A 15125-nucleotide genomic window follows, 5' to 3' on the forward strand; every position below is an offset into this window, starting at 1 on the left:
AACTAGCCCAAACCTCCGTTCTGCTATATTTTGCATGTTTCTTCATTTTTGTGCCGCTAGGTTCATGCGCCGTTTAGCGGCAATATTAGAATCAGTACAGTCTCGTTCTCGCTGTCTTCGCAACCGAGCACGGCACACCTGCTTCGCAGTACCAGAAGGCCCAGCTTCATCCATTGCGACGCCAAGGAAACTTGCGGTGCAGGCGCGTCCTCAGCTTTCCTTACACCAAGGCCAGTCCTTCTTACTTGAAATGAGCGAAAATAGGCACGATGGACTGCATTACTATTTTGAATGCAATTCTCTGAACTATAAGGTCGCGTGGGATCAAAGGGGGAGACAAAAAATAAATTTGAGAATGTAGGAAATCAGCAAAACAGATGTTCCAGAGATTCTGCATCGACAAATCCGAACATGAAAGGAGGTCTGCAGGTGAAAGAAAGGCAATCCAAGAGCCGCAAGATACCTTGTTGGGCGAGTTGGTACATATTCATTATTAATTTAAACAGCGCGAACACGAAGACAGAGGACAAAATAAAAGGAAGCCACAGTACAAGCGCTGACTCATAACTATGCCTAAGCCTTTACTCCAAGTCCCAGATAAAAACAAACATGACGAAAACGAAACAATCACGTGAAACAACCCCTGGGTTCACCTGCTGCACAAAAAGTCACTCAAAAAAGACACTTCTTCGGTTGAAAAAGCAAGAGAAGTCTTGCTGAGAGAGTTATTGTCCGTTGAACTAAAATATGATTCAGCTATCTCTCTCGTCATCTTTTCTTTGTGGAGATACAAAATCGTAACCTGCTCAACCATAGGAGTGCACTTCTTCTTCTCCTTCTTCATTGTCTCACATGAATGGCAATGTGAGACCAGAAATGTTTTATCCTTGCCACTTTCCACGTTGTTTGGTGTTCCACTCTCTTGTAGAGCCTGTTATATAGCACAACAAGGACGATGTATTAACAAGAGACTGCTGGTACAGAGAAAGAGCGGACTCCACTGCAGCTGCGCGGCCGCTCTGCCTCCTCAATGCCGAGCCTCGTGACCCGCGCGTCGCCAATTTCTCTCTCTTCCCTTCAATTTCACGAGCAGAGAGAGAATTAGTGGTTTCGGATAGATATCGGCAAAATCCGTGATTGTGGGTAGCAATGCTATGCGTGAAAAAAATTATAACATCTTAGTGCAAATAAACGGTTCTGTTGTGGGTATCTGGAAGATCTGCGCTAGATAATATAGCTCATTGAAGGGGTGTGCAGCAATTGTAACGAGATTTCTGAGCTTCGACGAGGGCCCAGACAGACCTCGTAAACCGACATAAGGTAAGATGGAGTCCAAAGCCAGACTACGCCCGCCCCACTAATGTATCGCGGGTGTCGTAAACCGACAGTCCTAGCTTTTATTAAAAAATGATCTCACTGCGTTCCCTCGCGGTGCGGCTGCTGCGACGCTCATTTCCATTTCTACAATTATTGCCGACAAAAAGAGGAACTATCATGGAGGCTCACGTCATTCACTATCATAGTACGACTTGAGGACGCACATGGACAATTTCTCGCGTAAGTCGGCAATGATCATTCAGAGGCTTCACGGATTACAAGACATAGTTGACTGGCGAAGTGCGCTCGAGGATGCGATAATGTCCAGGATATTTGCGCAGAATTTTGGGAAATTGGCTGGGTGTGGTGGATGGCATTCGAATCTAGGTAAAATAGACAGGTTGCAAGATGGCATAAGTGTGCGTAGCGTCCTGCTCTCTGAACGTTAAAGACCGAGTGAGCTGACGGTAGTGCTCAGCGTGCTAGGAAGCTTCCCAGACAGTGGCGTAATCAGGCCCGTCAGGCCGATAAGAATGAATTGGCCGAGGTGGACATTTGAACAAGTCAATATTGATCCTTAACAGAGCGCTTGTGGTGTGTCTCTTCACCATTCGTCCTTCGTCTTGTTTTTGTGCTCTCTAACGTTAAGAATGGATTGTGCTCATTACAGACAAAGCCCTCGCCTGTAGAGAAGAAAACACTGAGGCATCACTAGTGGTCGGCGTCGCTGCGTTGTAAACATACGTGACGCTTGGTAGAAATGGTCCCAGAAGGCATGACCAGACACGATGTGCTTGCAGAGTGGGTCCGCCAAGGTGCAGTTAAACCTCTCCCAAGCCTTTATTCTGTGGAAGGCATGCCGTAGCAATTCAGTCAATGATGTTAACCTCTGCGAAAGATGCCCCACAGTCCAAACAGACATGGTTTTGGTCACACCAATGCAGTGGTGCAAGATGAGAGATGCAACATGGAGTTCTGGAGCGTTATGGAAAGCCGCCGCTATGGATAGCGAGTCAGATGATCGATAGGTACAATAACACAGCGCAGGCGTCAGAAGTTAAGGAACGGGAATATAGAGATCGATCGCAATATGGTTTAGGAATGTGGTCAAGACGCCGCGATGGGCAATAAAACGGCTACACGGGGCCGTTTGAGGTGTGAGTGAAATGCCTGCTACATTGTCAGTCGGCACACGAGTTTACGTACTTGCAACGCAAAGGTAAACATCGTCAATATCAGCCGGACTTCCACCGCAGGGCGAAGACTTCTCCATATTCCTCCAAAAAACCCGGTTCTGTGCTAGCTGCATCCACTTGACTCCTGCGAACTTCCGAACCTGATCAGCCCCCATAACTCTCTGCTGCCCCCTGCGGCGCCTTTCATCCCTGGGAATCTAATTTGTTACCCTAAGAAACCATCGGTTATCCTCTTTTCGCACTAGATGGCCTGCCCATTCGTTTTCTCGATTTCAACTAGAATGTAATTAAGTCTAGTTTTTCCTCTGGCCCACTCTGCACTCTTCTTATCTCTTAACGTTACACCTACCATTTTGAAGCGAAAAGTTTCACTAGGCTAGCCAACTCCCAGTTTCGCGTGTGCTCCGTCGTTAGAAAAAGCCACACGCAAACCATGTGACGTCAGAGAAGAAGACGAAGAATAATGCACTGCGCTAGGTTTTTGAGCCGTCGGCGTGGCACCGTGACACTGTATGCCGGGAGAGAGAAGAATGACAGGAGATGAGGCGTCGGGTGCTCCTTCTAAGACTGAAGCCACTGCTGCACGGCGGAATGAAAACAGCGGAGGCGCACCAAGGAAAGTGAAGAACAGCGTGCCGAGCGTTTGGAAGAGACGTATGAGTGACACATCACGTAGAAGATTCCGTGTTTGTTCCCATAGTGACAGACCAGTACCTCCGACCGCGCAAGGCACCTCCCACTGCGGTCGTCACGTGCCATGTTGGCCGGAAGTATGCGTACGTGCAGGGCGTATCTCCAGATTTCAGGAATGCTTACGCGCTCTTCCGTAAGTGTTGGGTGATGGATGTGTAGTCGGGCTAATAGGCGGCGTCCCGACGGTGTTTTTGAAAGCCTTGTGTATTAATTGAGCAAGTTCGCCTCCCGGAGCCCCGAGAATGTATTGACCCTTCCCAGGCCCTTGTGACGCTGGTTGGATGTGTTGATTGGAAGATCTAGGGCATGCTTGTACACCTTTCTGCGAGTCACTTCGAGGGCGTTCTGGTCAAACGTGAGCAGGTGGAGGTGAGGAATCGAGTAGAGGACTCGACTGGTCACGAATGCATGCGCCAGCCGCACAGCGTCTGTGCAGCGCAACTCCCCGCGTTTGTTCGAAACCCGGTGGACCATCCGGCACCACTCGGTCCCTCACCTTGTGCAGTTTTGCTAGTGTCGTATCAGCCCGTCGATGTCTGTGGATAAAGAGACCAAGTACTCTAATTGCATCCTGTTCGGGTATCGGGCAGCTGGCCAGGGATAGTTTCATTTTGGTGGTGCACTTAGGCGACGGGCGATAGTGCACAAATTAGGATTTGGACGGTGAGCATTGAAGTCCGCTGCGGCTGGCGTAAGCGTCCATGATCTCCACCGCTTGCTGCAGGTTGGTCTCAATGTCTACAATCGATCTGTGTTTGGCCCAGATGGTTACGTCGTCGGCTTACAGCGCGTGCTAGATGCGTTCGACTTTCGTCAGCTCAGCTGGGAGTTTCTTCATGGCAATATTGAAAAGCAGTGGCGATAGGTCCGCCCCCTGTGGGATTCCCCTCGTTCCCAGGTTGTTTGGGCCGTGTGCTTTTTCTTGTATTCGGATGAAATATTGTTGATCCGATAGATATTGCTTGATATACTGAAATGTGTTATGTCCACAGTTCGTCTGGGAGAGATGTTGCATGATCATTTTGTGTGTGACATTGTCGATAGTCCCACTTCAAGTCAAGTGCGAGTACTGCCTTATCGTTGAAGGGATATTAGACAAGGTTGACAAATTCTCGGTCAAGTGGAAGCAGAACATCCTGAACGGACCTTTGGGGGTGCGAACCGAACATGGTGTCTGCCAATGCATTTTTAATTTCTAGACATTCTCGCAGACTGTACAGCACCGTGGTCTACATCAGCTTTCCCGCGCAATGCATGAAGGAGATGGGGAGGAGGTTATCGGTGTTTATGGCTCTGTCGGCTTCAACTGGTAGAGATGCCTCACCAAGCCAGATCGAGTTGATGAAAGCGAAGAGGGTTCCGTAGGCGGGATCTGAAAGATTGGCAAGCAGTTTCACAGTTATCTTGTCCCGGCCTGGTGCGTTCCTCGATTAATTTTATCCAGAGCCGCCTTCAGGTTGTGCAACTGGAACGGTTTATCCAGATTCGCGTTCTCTGAACCTGCATACGAGTACGCGGGGTGCTGGTAAGTACAAAGATACTGGTCGTGCAGTTTGCATGCTGATTTTGATGTATTTTCATCGACGCTATGAATGGCTCGTTAGAGATTTTTTTCTATCTCGGTGCGGGTTTGCGTCGGGTCAATTAGGGCGCGGAAAAGGCGCCACGTGGTCCTACTCAACATTGGTCTGGCCGCCGTGTTGAAGGGGTCTCCCAGTTCGAATCAGCGAGTTGGGCCGTGGGCTCTGCCACTCGCTGAGTGAGCTCAGCTATACGAATTTTTAGCCTTCTGCTACGTTTTTGGAAAAACGTGGTTGTTCACCTCCGGAGTGGCCTCCGAGAGCTGCATTTGTGTTTTCACTGACTGAAGGTATATAACCAATCCTTGTTGCCACGCGTGGTATCCTTGTTCGTGGATGAAGGCCGAATTAATGTAGCTTTGCGGGAAGTTATTCCAGTCGGGGAGCCAGGCTTGTGCGTGGGGTCTTTCCAATGGTTTAGACCTTACAGTGGTATTGATGAGGCAAGGCAGTGGTTACTACCGAGGGTTTCCATGGTGTTGGTCCATTCTGCGGGTGCAATGTTTATGCTAAAAGTGAGATCACGACATGTATCCTGGGTCACTGAATTCCATATCCGCATCGGATATCCAGCGTAAGTCTGGAAAGTCACGTCCAGCGTGTACGCAAATTCCGCTAGCTTGCGTCGCCGCTCTTCACGCATGTATCCTCAGTGTGTACTCTGGCGTTGATATCACCAACAATCACCAAAGGATCCCTGCCCGCACTCATTAGAGTGGGGCTGCCCGGCCGGGCTGGCACAGTGGTTACGGCGCTCGACTATTGTTCCCAAGAATGCGGGATCGAATCGCAGCCTCGGCGGCTGCTTTTCGATGGAGGCAACAAGTAAAGCGTCCGTGTGCTGTGCTATGTCAGTGCACATTAAAAAACCCCAGGTGGTTGAAATTTCCGGAGTCCTCCACTACGGCATCTCTCATAGCCTTAGTCGCTTTGGGACTTAAAACCCGCAAACCAAACCATTAGAGTGCGGCTACAGAGTGCTGCGAACGTTAAATTTTTAAGTCTGGGGGAGCAGTAGATGTTGCGTTCGTGGGCACCTTGTTTCTTCAGCAGAAGTGTCACCGTCACGTAGGAATAGTCAGTGTGAAGTTTCAAGTAAACTAAATTAGTCTTATAATTTTTATGCGCGCCGACGCAGGATGAGGGGTCCTGCTGAAAGGTGATGTAATTTGTGAGGGTGACGCCATTCCTTGGCTCCTGGAGGGCAACTCCCGTGGGCAGAGAGTCGAAAGTTTAAAGTTAAAGTTGGAGATCCGCCCTTTTTACGCTAGGCCGCTTGGCTCCCTCAAGCTTGCGTCGCCTCTGGGGGCGATAGATGCTAGTCGAAATAGCCCACTTTCTTCGTCTCTTCTGTCGTTTTCTCTCTTGCGGAGCTATCGTAACGAGCAATTCCTAATACGCGGCGCCGCCATCTGGGCTTTGTCTTTGGGGTGCAGCCACTTAAGTAAAGCTTGACTCCGAATTTTTAGAATAACCGTCGAATTTGTTTCTCTGGTGGTGGGCATCGAAGTCCACAAATTTGCTTCAGGGTCGTAGCCGCATACATGATGCGCGAAAGTCGCCATCTACTCCTCGGAGGGCCACTTCCGCCAGGCCAGGTGACCAGGTTAGGCTTAACGACGGCGCCGATGTGGTCGGTCGAAAAACAGCTGTAGATTTGGAGAAAATTGGCCTACCCGGACGACTTTGATGTCTAGTTGTTACGCTTGGTTTTCCGGCTCAATTGATGGCAGTTTTGCCGGAGTAGGATGATTTGGGACGCGGCCCCAGCCACAAATCGGCGGAGCCGAAACACACCTCCGCCTGGGGGCCAAGGCCGAGAAGAGAAAAAATCTGTTAGCCTTCAGTCACGGAGGTTCCAGTTCCAGTCCCGTCCCCTAGGCCTGCTTGCAGGACGTGGGAGTAAGGGGTCTCCATTTAGGGTGGACAATAAAGGTTGCTATCCCTCTATCCATGCATTGCGAAACTGACCCCTCCGGGTGTCCGATCCAGGCATCCGTGCGGCCCCTACCTCGCTTACCGCTACCTATAGAACGCCGCACCACACAAGCAAACAGAAGCCGACCCGGATGTCTAGGAGGCGTTAGCACAGCGGACATCAGCAGAGTTTGAAATTTATTTACAGGATAGAAACAGCATCGTATCTGTCACAATTCTGCGCGGGCACATGTACCACACCTTAAAGCAAGTAAGGAAAGGGGGAGTAAAATAAAAGACGGAGACAGAGGTGCCGTAGTGGAGGGCTACTGTCGATGACTAGATTTCTTATACAATCTAATACATTGTTAAAAAACAGGGTTTACTTGATTACAGTATGCGCTGACGTAAGTTATGATAATGTCTGCTGAAAAGATCAAACATTGACGTGTGAACCTACTCGCCCTCTGCAGATGCGCTCTCACGCTCTACAGCGACTGGTTTTGGCGTAGGCAAGATTACTCTATTAAGGCGAAAGCCTTAAAGCTTCATCGCTGTCGTTATAAAGTTGTCAGCGGAGGTGCCCCGCTTTCGATAGCAAGAGGTGAAAATAAATAAGCTTTGCCTCCATCGGAAATCTAATCTCCATTTTTTGGATCCCCAGCCCACCGCTTTACCAACTGCGCCGCGCCCCGGATTTTGTTTTCAACATGGCATTTATTACTTGCCTCTAAATTCAGGAAAGAGCTATTTACATTATTTACAGAGTAATCAGCCTGTAACCGATAAGACAAATAGAAACACGCAACACCGCACAAGTAGAATACGACTTAGCACAACTTTACTAAAACCGTGGCAAGGAATGATAACACATCAAAAATGGCAGCCAGTACAGTTCATAGTCACTATCTTCGAAAGTGTCTATAAGCTGGTGCGCCATCTGGGAGAAATTATTACTGGGGGGAAACGAGAGGCTCAGCATTCAGATCCAACATACGCGTTTTCTACAGGCTGCGCAGTCCAAGGAGGAAAATCATGACAAAGGGTTCATGATCATGTTCGTGGGCATGAAGTAACTCACACTGTAGGAATTCAAAATAAAGTCTTTATTCAGTGTGCTTAAACGCTCTTTATATTTCCTCTTGTCTACCGTGAGGATGGCAGAGGGATCCCGCGAGTGATAGATACAGCGCATTTCCTTTACTGTAAACGAATTATGGAATTCCGGTGACTTTTGATGCCTTCGATTAAATGCTGGTCGAGGTCGGCAAGGGGCATGCGAGGTACCATCCGGACAGGCCGTGAGGTTACCAGACGATCATACGGTTGCCTGAATAGTCAACGGACTAGGAGCTGCGAAATTAGCAGCCACTATTCGCAGCCACAACATAGAAACGGCCGAAGAAGTTGCACTAGTGCTCGTTTTGGCTGGGACGGAAGCGAAATTTGCACTCAGCGATAGTAAAACTGCTATCTGAAATTTCACGAAAGGCAGAATCTCGCTGGAAGCGGCGAGGATCCTGGCCGGCTAAGAGTTAACCCGCAAAGTCAGCCTAATATGCAATCCAGCCCATGCGTCGTTTACCGGCAATGAAGCAGCACACGAGTTAGCCAGAGCTATCTACTTGCGGGTAACCGAAGAACTGCCGGATTGCCAGAACATAGATGAACTTGCGCAAATATATTCTGAAATCGTTGAGAATTATAGATTAAACAGAAAATTATTGCCACTACCGAATATGATACAGAGTAATAGAGAGTCGACCGCGGGGCGGCGACTGCAAGCTGGAAATTTTGTTAACTCCGTATGGGCGCTTCGCGTCCTACCAGGGAAACCTGAAAATTGTTTTTTTTTTAAAGCATGTGGGGATAGGTGTACAATCGACCACATTATATGAAAATGTGTCGACTCCCCTGGAGTCAAGGAAGATATCAATAGTGCAGAGAGTTGGGAAGCCATGCTACGGAGCGAAGACCCCGCTCGACAGCAACAAGCCGTCCGCCTGGGGTGGTGGTGGCGGTGACAAAGGTTTATTAATTTAAAAGGGGTGGAGGTATTCATGAGCCGGATATTTGAATATCCAGCCCTTACAGGTAGTAGGTGGGGTCCCTAGTACGGGACCCCAGTGGTGTCGGCCGCTGCCCGGGCGCGCTCGACCAAGGCCTTTTGGGCCTGCAGGTCATAGCAGTAGAGCAGGGTCGCCTCCCTGTCCTCCGGAGTTGGGTTGGGGTGAGGAAGAATAGCTGGGTTGGATTGGCAAGCCCACACCATGTGGTAGATGTCCGAAGACTTCTCCGCACAGTGCGGACAACTGCCCGTGAAAGAAGGAAAGTAGAAGACGGAAGTGTCTTGAACTTCAATATGAATGTCTTTTTGAGTGCAAGCTAGTTCTCTGCGGGGACATTGAAACAAACGCGGGTCCCACGCAGAAAGAAATGTTTGAAGAGTTACTTGGGGGTTAAACTGTTATCCGTAACGACATTTCAGAAATGAATGCCCGACTATCAAATATCAAAGCACTGATTAATAACCTTCAACAGTCGTACGCACAACTTGACAAAAAGCTGTCTGAGTCTTCACTGACGGGAGGGGATCAGGTTCAAACTACTCTACAGTCCAAAAAAAACGTGATTGGCTTTAGTCAAAGAAACTGACTGATCTTGAAGACAGAAATCGGCGGTCAAACGTAATCATTTATGGCTTTTCTGAACGCGACAATGAAACAGAACCAGTTCCTAAAGAAAAAGTTCTCAGCGAAGTAATGAGGGACAAATTGCAAGTAGAATGCAAATCAATTGGCCACATTCACAGGCTTGGCCACGGAGGCATCAAACGGCCCGTCATCATCTATCTACAGGATTTTAACGAAAAGAATCTTATATTCAAAAACTGCAACAAACCTAATGGTTCAGGCATGTCTGTTCAAAACGATTACTCGCAAGCAACGCTGAAGAAACGCATGTTTCTGTGGGAAAGCACGAAAGATGAAAAACTGCAGGGTAAAAAAGTGCACCTAATTCATGATAAAATTAAAATGAATAAAGATCTGTTCTTTTGAATGACAAAAAAAAAAAATATGCGCGTCAAGATAATAAACCAATGCTCTATCCAGCTGCCACAAGCCGCGAGCCCGGATCCCGAACCTGTGACCCGGGCCCGACCCACGAGCCCGAAACGGCCTGAACCTTGACGCCATTCAAAAGAATCTCACAAGCACCTACGTATAATCAACTTAAATTCTCGTAGCGTAGTAAATTAAACGGAACCCCTTGAGATTTCTTTACTAGAACATGACCCACACATCGCCGTGATAACAGAAATGTGAGTTCGGACTGAAATAGGCGACGAGGATGTTTTTCCAATTTGTTAGCAAGTTTTTCGTAAGTATCGCCAATTTAAGGGAGGTGGTGTTGCATTCCTAATTAAAGACCACATACAGGCTGTTCCCTTGGAGGAGATTCCAGGCCTTGAATGCTTATGTATAAAGATCTCATGCTAGGGCCATAGCTTCATTTTGCTTGCAATTTACAGACCTTCTGATGCTTCAGTTGATTATCAATTCAAACTAGAAGAGCACATGTTTCGGTTCCAAAAAGCAAACTGCTACTTATTGGCGACCTAAACTTGGCTGGCGTTAATTAAGAGCGTTTTCAATCCCTTCTCAAAACAGCAATAATTTAGACAGTATACTTAACATGATGTTAACACATAAATAGTGCAGGAAACGACACGTGTGCAAGGATCTAGCAAGTCTGTCCTCGATTTGGTATTAATGCTAGAGAATTGCCTGAATGCACTGTTGAAGTTGTGGAAGGCATATCTGACCATCTGCTTGTCAATGTTCGCTTACGCATTGGCGCTTGTACTCAATCGGATAACCCTGTGAAGTTTCGATCTTTCAAAGACTACTCACGTGCTGATGATGCATCCATTATAGAACATTTAGAAACAAGCTTTATTGATTTTAATGATGATGATTTAAACACACTTTGGGATCGTTTTAAAGATATGTGTAACTTCTGCATAGATAGGTTTGTGCCGAGCAAACGTAAACCTATTCGTCGACAAACGCCGTGGATGACGCGTGAAATAATCCACTTAAAACGAAAGGTAAAAAGTTAAAAAAAAAACGGCGCTTGCACTTAGGTAATCTAAACGATTTAAATTAAAGCCTTGAACGTGAAGTGCACACGTCGAAAGAAAACTATTTTAATACTGTGCTGCCAGACGTCATTGTGGAGGAGCGAAAAACGTTTTGGAATTATATAAGCGAAAAAGAAAAAAAAAGAAACCAGTGTCGCGAATTTTGGTCGATGGATCAGTAGTTACAGGTGAGGGGGATATTGTGCTCCACTTCAAAGATTACTTTCACAGTGTGGTTTCGAATTCCGGTGGTTGTCCATCCAATGATACGTGTTTCACCCCCCTGATGTTAGTTTTATTTCATATCCTTACGTAGTTTTCATTCTACTAAATTTATAAACCAAATCCTCATGTGGACCTGACAACCTTCCTAACATGTTTCTGAAGCAATATGCTGAATCTGTTGCAAAGTTCTTAGTCATTCGGTTCCGTATTTCATTACTTCATGGACATTTACCGAGTGACTGGAAGGTAGCCAGGGCTGTGCCAGTGTACAAAAAAGGTGACCGCGCGTTATTGCAAAATTACAGTCTGATATCACTTATATCGTCATGTTGTAAACTAATAGAACATATTATGCCAACCAGATTAATGAATATTTAAATGCGCATAACGTCCTCTCTAAATCCCAACACGGGTTTAGAAAAGGGTACCCAACAATAACGCAACTAGTGACAGTAATATACTCACTTGCTTCATGTCTTGATAAGAACGGTCAGATTGATGCAATATTTCTAGATTTCAGCAAAGCTTTCGATACAGTCCCACATGACAAACTAATATTAAACCTTCGAAGCATTGGCCTACCTGAAATTTTGATCATATGGATAACAAAATGTTTAACCAATCGGTACCAATTTGTAGAAGTTAATGAGGAACAATCAGGTTGTCTTCCGGTTGGCTCTGGGGTGCCCCAAGGAAGCGTGCTGGGGCCATTATTGTTTTTATTATATATTGATGACCTTACAACTGACCTTGACCACAACGTGCATATCAGGCTGTTTGCAGATGATTGTGTGCTTTTTCAAGAAATAACTTCTATTAATGACCAAATCCGTCTTAACTCCTCTCTGGCTAAGATTTATGAATGGTGTAAAAGGTGGGACATGAAAGTTAACACTGATAAGACTGTCGGACTTCGCTTCGCTTGCAGAAAAGCTCCGCTCTCTTTTATCTACAGGCTAGGTTCTTCACCTTTGTTGGAAGAGGCCAAGTACAAGTATTTAGGTGTCGCGTTTACTAATAATTTGTCATGAATTTTACATATAGATAACATCTGTTCTTCCGCTTTACGTAAACTATACTTTTTAAGGCATGCTTAAAAATTATTCCTCGAGCGTAAAACTACTTGCTTATAATTCACTAATTAGACCGAAACTTGAATATGCATGCGTTGTTTGGAACCCGTTTACTTAACACAACATCACCCGTTTAGAAAAGGTACAAAGAAAAGCTGTGAGATTCATTTACTCTACATTTTATCCGTATGACTCACCCTCTGAAATAATGCCGGTTAATGGTATTGAATGTCTTGAACAACGAAGAAAACATTTACACTTGCAATTTCTTACCGCGCTTTGTAATCGAGACCTAGCTATTAACCCTTCATCATATATTTCGCTTTTATCATCGAAGCATACGCGCCACCATCATCCTAACTCGCTCTCGCCGTATTCCGTACGAACTGATTTAATCAAGTTTTGATTTTTTTCCTCGCACAGTAACCGACTGGAAGGATTCATTATTGCATTTCTCTACACTTTGATGTTTATTATCTTTGTTGTTTTTGTTTTGTTGCCATGTTCCCACCCTGCTTAGACCTGTAAAAGGTTCGCGGTATTGAATAAAGGAAGAAAGAAAGAAGAAAATGCTTTAGTAGTGCTGCCGGGCACAGCAGAGTGTTGGCATACAGACGGAGTAGAAGCCGCTCCTCCGTCTTAGATAGGCCTTTACTCGGGCGAGGGTAAAGGCTATGGAAAGATTGATAATAAAGAACAACGTCTTTAAAAGAATACGCGGGTTCGAATTCGAGATCCTGGTCCAGGGGCCGAGGCCAGGAAGAGACAAAATCTCTTTATTAGCCGCCAGTCGCCGAGGCTCCAGCCCCCATCTCCTAGGCCTGTGTGCCGGGGGTGGGGACTAAAGGGCCTGCATTTACGGTGGAAATAAGTTTTTATTCATCCATACAAGCATATACGGAGCTGACCCCGCCAGGCGTTCGTTCCAGGCATCAATGCGGCGCGCTTCAATTGCCGCTTCTTCGAACGCCGCAGCACACAGCAAACGGAAGCAATCCGAGATGTCCAGGATGCGTTAGTACCGCACGGATCAGTGGCGTTTCCAATTCATTGACAAGACAGAAAACGTGCAGTATTTGTCACAATTATCCGCGGACACTTATACAAGGAGAGGAGAAAGGTGGGAATGAAAAACAAAAGACGGAGATTGAGGTGCCGCAGTGGAGGGATACGATCCACCGCGCTATAATTGATTTTGCCTTAACGCACTTAAGTGGTCCAAAGTATTCTCTAGAGCTTTTTATACTCTATATGGCTAATGTTCATGTGTGACCGATGTTCAGTCGATTTGCGGAATGAAGGAGGGCAGCACATTTTTATTATTCTATACAGGCAACGCTTGTTATATGTTTTGGCATATGGCCTCGTGCTGCCACGATCCTGCGCGCATCGACGTCAGAACAAGGTTTAAAAATGCAGAATCACGCCATGGGAAGCTAATGAGCAGCTTCTTGTGCACACATTTATCCTCGACCAAACGAAGCAGCGGTGGTGACCTTCGGAGTAATGCGGCATTAAGCGCTATAATGTCCATTTAGCGCTTTAAGTGCGAAACTATCATCTATGAAATATCCACGCAGAGGCTGTCGTGCAAACATCTAAATGCAGTGTGCCTGAATAAGTGGCTTTTGCAGCATACATAAATTTACAGCTTTCTGAAAAAGCTGTTCCACTCCGTTGCACATGAATATCCAATTATTTCTGACCCCCGCAGAGTCACTTAATGTTGAGAGCAATATGATGTCGCCGGCGCTGCGATTTTACGTTTCTTAGAAAAAAGCTGCGCATGGCGACGAATTCTGCGTGCAGATCAATGCGATTCTAAAGTAAGATTAGGTATAAGTAGCGACAATGAAAATGCCTCTCATCTCTGATACATCTACAGGGTCACACTTATATCACTTAGGACACTCATTTATGGTTTTCTTTAAGCAATGCACCAAGAAATACGGCGTTATTGGGTTGGTTGGTTGGTTCGTTGGTTCACAGGAAGGAAAAGGCGCAGTATCTGTGACACTTGCTCTGTGGATACCTGACCCGCGCCGAAAGGGGAGGATGGAAGGTGGGAGTGAAAGCGGAAAGAGAGAAAGGGGAGCCATAGTGGAGGGCTTCGGAATAATTTTTAGCGCCTGGGGATCGTTAACGTGCGCTGATACCGCACAGCACACGGACGCCACTTCGTTTCGGCTCCATCGAAACGCAGTCGCCGAGGTCGGGTTCGAACCCGGGAACTCCGTCACAGCAGTCGGGCGTTTTACCACTGCGCGACTCCGGCGGGGCGTGTTATTGGGCGTTGTGAATTTTCGCCACTCATTTGTATCGATTTTGTAAGGTCTAAATGAACCAATAGGCCTGTTTTGAAACGCACTATTGTGTTTAGAAACTTCTAGGTTACTGGGATTGCTACTTGAAACTCTTACTTGATGCATTTTGAAAACGCAAGGTGATGCCCCTCCGATATCACCCCTTTCTGAGATGTTTTCACTTCCAGCTGTACAGCCGTCGTAGTTTCTTGCCTGCACTAAATACAGCAATTTGAGGTGATTCTTCAATTTTGCTCCAGCATGGTTTCAGCTCCGCAGTTTTGTACCCTTGCAGCTTCTCCGCGTGTGATGAGTTATATTTATTATGTTCTTAAAGCATGCTGCCTATACGTTTATTGTTAACTTCGATATTTATTGTTAATTCCGATACAAGAACATAGACAATTAGCGTTCAGAAGGTGCGGTTCAGAACGTGTGGATAGAAAAAAAGAATCGGTAAAGACGCGTGAACATTACGACATTGACGCGCGCACTCACCAGCATACGGGTCACGTGAGCTATGCCGAGCTCGCAACGCTGCTTGCCGGGCCCTTTCCCCTGAACACTACAGGAACCTCCCCTGATGGGGCTGGTACAGGTGGGTCGCCGCCGGTTGCGGCGGGGGCTAGCCTGGCACCGAATTTTTATCTTTTGTGGGCCGTCGTTGCACACGCCAC

Source organism: Amblyomma maculatum, chromosome 8 (assembly GCF_055883805.1).
Source record: "Amblyomma maculatum isolate TAMU_Amacu chromosome 8, ASM5588380v1, whole genome shotgun sequence".
Taxonomy (NCBI): domain Eukaryota; kingdom Metazoa; phylum Arthropoda; class Arachnida; order Ixodida; family Ixodidae; genus Amblyomma; species Amblyomma maculatum.